The sequence below is a fragment of the Gossypium hirsutum genome, chromosome D02, assembly GCF_007990345.1.
Source record: "Gossypium hirsutum isolate 1008001.06 chromosome D02, Gossypium_hirsutum_v2.1, whole genome shotgun sequence".
NCBI classification, from domain to species: Eukaryota; Viridiplantae; Streptophyta; class Magnoliopsida; order Malvales; family Malvaceae; genus Gossypium; species Gossypium hirsutum.
In genome coordinates this window covers 43,796,597-43,802,596 of record NC_053438.1, presented here as the reverse complement: position 1 = coordinate 43,802,596, position 6,000 = coordinate 43,796,597, and the positions used below count along the sequence as shown (strand labels likewise).

General features: G+C 32.6%; 1 non-coding gene across 1 annotated transcript; it reads right to left on the bottom strand.

Annotated features, from left to right (window-relative positions):
- Window positions 1–363: 363 nt before the first annotated feature.
- LOC121215149 (small nucleolar RNA R71) lies at window positions 364–469 on the bottom strand. The gene has a single exon (XR_005910878.1). It is a non-coding gene; the product is annotated as a small nucleolar RNA R71 (small nucleolar RNA).
- Window positions 470–6,000: the final 5,531 nt, after the last annotated feature.

Below are 6,000 nucleotides of genomic sequence, written 5' to 3'. Positions count from 1 at the left end.
AGAACTTTAAGGGATTATGCCTTACCAAGTATGGATATGGTCCAAGAAAGTATAGCAATGCTTGCAATTACAACTAATAATTTCGAGATAAAACCGACTATGATTCAAATGATCCAGAACAATCTGCAATTCTTTACCATGATAGAGGATCCTAATTAACATTTAAAATGATTCCTTCAACTTTTTGATACTTTTAAGTATAGCTGGGTCACTGATGACGCTATTCATCTTCAATTGTTCCCCTTCTCCTTGATTGATAATGTCTTTTCTTGGTTAGACTCGTAGACACCAGGGTCTATCAATGCATGGGATGAACTCGTTGGAAAGTTCTTATAGAGTTTTTTCCCAATCAGCAAAGTAGTACAACTAAGAAGAGAGATTTTCATTTTTAGACTGATGGAGGGAGAAAGATTTATGAGGCATAGGAACGGTTGAAAATGTTGATTTAAAAATGTTCACACCACAGATTTCCTGAATGTATGCGACTGCAGATGTTTTATAGTGGGTTGGATGCAAATGCACGATCCCAATTAGATGGAGCAGCAAGAGGAGCCCTTATGAATAGAACGTATGAGGATGCGTATGAGATCATCGAGAATATGGCGCTAATGTAACACCCCAAACCTGGTCTAAACGTTATGACCAAATCTAGCGATGTCGCATTGTAAAACCTCTTTCCCATATTCGACGCCGGAATAGGGTACGAGACATTACTAGAAGACATACATTTGCATACGTATTAAACTGAGTTACAAAATTTCATCCGAATTAAAACTTTTAAATTATTAACGTACTTTTATAATTTTTTTACAACATATCCTCGAAATATTATATTAATAACAAACAGGGCCTACAAGACCCGATATTTACTCATGTAATTCAAAGCTTCATTTTCGTTTCATTCAATTCACAATTTCTCATGTTCACAATTCAAATCAATTCTCAATCAAATATATATATTTTAATCATCTAAGAATATAATTCAAGTTACACGAACTTACCAGGCTAAATTGCAGAAATACCAAAATTCAGGGACATTTTGGTGATTTTCTATTTTCCTCGAATTTTCACCCAACTTGATATAAATTAATATTTCATTCAATTTATTAATTTAAATAATAAAACAATTCATTTCATGCAATTTGGTCACTTTTTGACATCTTTACCAATTTACCCTTAAAATATTACTTTTATTCAATTTAGTCATTAAACCTAAAACATGTAAATTAGCTATTATTAAAAATAAAATCATATTATCTGAATATTCACATATATTTTCCTCCTCGTCCACTCCATTCCACATCCTTGATATATACATGATACCACTATTCACTTATTTACTCATAACAAGCTGTTGACTTGAGTCATAGTCACTAAATTAATTATATCTTAAGCTAAAGAACTCCAAATTGAGATCCAAAAATTTTCTATGAAGCTAGACTCATATATCTTCTTACCATAAAATTTTTATAATTTTTGGTTCAGCCAATAAGTACAGTTTATTCTTTAAAGTCATCCTTATTCTGTTGTCTGACAGTTTCGACCCTTCTTCACTAAAAATTAATTATCTCCTTGTACAGAATTTGGATGATGTTTCTATTTGTTTCTTATGAAAATAGACTCATTAAGGATTCTAAACATATAAATTTAAGCCTATAATTATTTTTATTCAATTTTTTATCATTTTCCAAACAGGGGAACCCAAATTCATTCTAACATTGTCTCACAAAATTTATTATATCTCATGTTTTACAATTCCATTACTTACATTGTTTCTTCTATGAAAAATCATACTTAATAAGATTTAGTTCCATATTTTATTCATACTCTTATTCTATTTCCACAATTTATGGTGATTTTTCAAAGTTAACCTACTACTGCTGTCCAAAACTGTTTTAGTACAAAATGTTGATTACTAGGTGTATAACTCCCTTATTCCCTTTCTCTATAATATTTCCCATCACTTTCACTTATTTATCTTCACTAATATATCAAGAATTTAAGACCTTATATAAGAAAACTCTACTATAGCATTATTTCCATGCTTTTTCAATAATATCAAACTTAAAAATATATTGAAATCTTGATGTTCTTACCTTGTGCTATTGATTTCAATCTTTAACTTAATTTTCTCTCTCCTCTAGCTTCTATTTCTTGAATCTAACTTGATATTCTAGCTTCCCATTGTCTCCGTATCAATTTTCTCTCTTGGTGGCTATGGAAATTTCTTTGATTTCTAAGTGAAAATGGTGAATTTTTTGGTGGGAGGACCAAATTGTAAAGAAAGGAAATTTTTTTCTTTTCCTCTCTTCTCACGTTGGTTGCATGGGAAAGATGATAATTTTTTTCATCATATTTCCCCTATTTTATATTAATCATTTAATAATAAAATAATACTAAAAATCTTAATAAAATATTAATTAAATAACGTTTATCTATTTAACTAATTAAAAAAATCACAAACATCATCATTACCTTCTAGAATTCTCTCTCTCTCTATTTGACCATTTTGCCCTTTATAATCTTTTGAAATTCCATCCTTGAGTCATCACTTAATTTGGTAAAATTGCAATTTAATCCCTCAAAATTCTTCACCTTTTCAATTTGGTCCTAATTCATCCATTTTCCTCAGTTTCTAGATTATTCCACTCTTAAAATATTTACAATATTCATCCTTCAAATTTTTTGTATTTACACTTTAACCCCTCAAATTTTGAGTATTTACTCTTGGGCAACAAAACTTTTCTCACTTTTGCAATTTAATCCTTTCTTAAATTAATATGTCATAATATACTTCCCAATGTTGACATAACTCAATATTACCCTTTTTATCACTTTATTTCCTTATTTTACTATATCAAGGATATTATCTTACTTTCTTACTGTAGTAATTTTCGGGGTATTACAACTAAACTCTTGCCAGTGGCCAATTGTACGATTCATATATGGCCAAAAACTCGTTATAGTAAAAGTTATCCAAGAGAATTATAAGTATCAACAGTTAATGGATAGACTCAACTGTATCGAATCGGCTTCTACACTGTCTATGCATGGAAGATATAAACCGCTTTTCCACTTTATCAACAATCTGACTGAGGATGTGAATTACATTGGAAATAAGGTGGAAACCCTTATTTGAATACATATAATCTCGACTAGAGAGATCATCCAAATCTAAGATGGGGAGGAAACCAAGGAGTAGGTAATAATTTAAATCAAGTTAAAAACACTAATTCCCAACCTCCTTATTTGCAGAAACCCAAAGACAAGGTCAACCCAAATGACCATACTGCATGTGGTCAACAGTTGGACATAATTGAGGGAGAATTGTTGTCAATGAGAACTGATGTCAAACAGGTGCAGTCTGAGTGCATCAATTCAAGAACAACATTGACTAAACTTGAGGATCAAATGAGCCAATTGATAAGCATGATGGGTGACATCAAAAGAAAAATTGGCACAGGTATTCCCAGCAACACAAAAGATAATCCACGGAGAGAAGGTAAGGAGCATGTGAAAGTAATTACACTTTACTCGGGCAAAGTATTGAGTAGCCCAGAAACCACTACTCTGAAGATAATCGTGGAGAATAATGATAGTCCTCAAGAGGTATCCCTAGAAGTAGAAAATGAGCCAGAATCAGAAGAGGTAATCACACCGGCAACAAAGACAAAGAAAGAATTAACTAAAGATTCTACCGGGACAAAAATCTCATTTCCTTCGAGACTAGAAGAAAAGCAAAGATGGGATGAGGATGAATTTGTAAGTTTCCTAAACATGTTTATAACATTGAATGTTAACCTACCTTTAATTGAGTTAATTGAAAAAGTTATAAAGTACGCCAATTTTTTAAAGAAAATGATGGCTAGGCGTAAGAAAATTAAGTAGGAGAGCAAGCTTCTTTAAATGCTTCATGTAGCGTGATTATTTCAAGACAGGTACCTCGAAAATTGAAAGACATGGGGAGTTTTACTATTCCTATAGAGATAGGAAGTATTCACTTTAATAAAGCTCTATGCGATCTAGGAGCTAGTATTATTAATGTCTCTATCGATTTTTGAAAAACTCGGGTTAGGGGATCTAAAAACTACTTAAATGATGTTATAGTTAGCTGACAGGTCTTCGATACGTCCAAAAGGAGTATTGGAAGATGTGTTATTCAATGTGCAAAGTTTTATTATCACTGCAGATTTTGTGGTACTTAACTTTGAAAAAGATCGTGATATACAGATCTTATTAGAAAGACCTTTGTTAGCCACTTCGAGATCCACCATTGATTTAGAAATGAATGAATTAAGTATGAAAATTAATGGTGAGAATGAAACTTTTAAATGTGGCTATCAATCAAGTGATGAAAATAATAGGAAGTTAGGGGAACAATGTAAAAAAATATTTATCTCTAATGCCCCCGAGTCAAGGGACACAGCTCCTTTTATGCATGCAGAAAGAATAAAAAATTTTAAGGAAAGGGACAAATGGGCACATGCGGAATGGCACGATGGAAGATGGATCAATACCGATAGAACAGGGAAATCCTCCATTGGTGAATTAGTCACACTGTCGGATGAATCCGACAATAAAACTTAAAAATTAGTTGAATTGTTGTTTAACTTCTTTAAATTATTGTATATGAAACTAATCACCTAGTTTAGATTTTGACTTTTATTCGGTGTAGGTTCATCTCTAAACCAAAACATCCTTAAAGCTGGAAGTTTTTAGCCGAAACAGAGTCAGTGTCGCGACATCGACTTAGGGAGTCGCAACATAGCAGACAATTTCCTCCAGGCCTCTAAACTGTAGGGTCTGTCATGACATCAAACCTAGTGTCGCGACAACAATAATCTTTTAAGGATGTCGTGACACAGAACCCCTGTGTCGCGACATCATTACAATTTTCTGCAGGGTCGACCTGACCCAGTCGCGCAACCCAACAGAATAATCTTCATTTAACCTGATTTTTAACCCTTTAAAACCCGATTTTCTAACCTAAAACCATACTTACTTCTAATTAAAACACCTCTTAACCCCTAATTTCCCAAACTCTATCAAATTCCATAAAATCTCTTAAACCCTAACCCCTCCCCAAAATTCTTACACATTCTATTTATTTTTCACAAACTTTTCAACCATATTTGGAGCAGCAAGGAGCAGAATCATTACGAAAAAGTAAGGGATTCAAACGAACTTTGATTAAAGGTTAAGGGTTCCTAAATTCAACTCTTTACTATCCCATTGAATTGATTGCTTAGTATTATATTAGAATATCATGCCTCCTAGAAAAGTTAGAAGAACCAATGAGTCTAAACTATTGACGGATCCAAACCCCCTAATTTTGCAAATCCGAATATTGGAAAATATTTTACGGAACTTCGAGGAAAAACCTTTATCCAAAAAAGGGGATTCGATCTGTTAATGGTTATGTGTAATTAGTTAGAAATTATAGGTGGGAACGCTTTTAGACGATCCTGAAAGAGAATGTTGTGGTTCCTATTGTTCAAGAGTTTTATGTGTCTTTATGGGACCATAAGTTTAGAAATGCTGAAGGTCGTATGTGGGATATGGTACTTGTGCGTGAGAAGGAAATGCGAGTAACCCCTTGAGTCATTTGTGATTTTTATAATGCTTCATATTATGAGAATGATTTTATTGATGAAATCGATATGGAATATTTCCGAGATATAGATATGGACAGTATTATAAATTTCTTGACTGAAGGTAGAGGTGAATGGAAATATTGCACAAGTACTAATATCCCAGTATCCTTTCATTAAGCAATCATATTCCCTGAGGCTAAAATGTGGATCCAATTTGTATGCACAAGAATCGTACCTAATTTAAATATTTCTAACGTTAATACTTTTAGAGCAGTATTACTCTATGCTATTTTGCAGAAAAAGCAAGTATATATTGGTAAATGAATTCATTAGAACATGAAAAGATGCATTGGTAGCCAGAAGGTGGAAGTCTTCTTTCCCCACCTAGTGATAGCATTATGCAAAA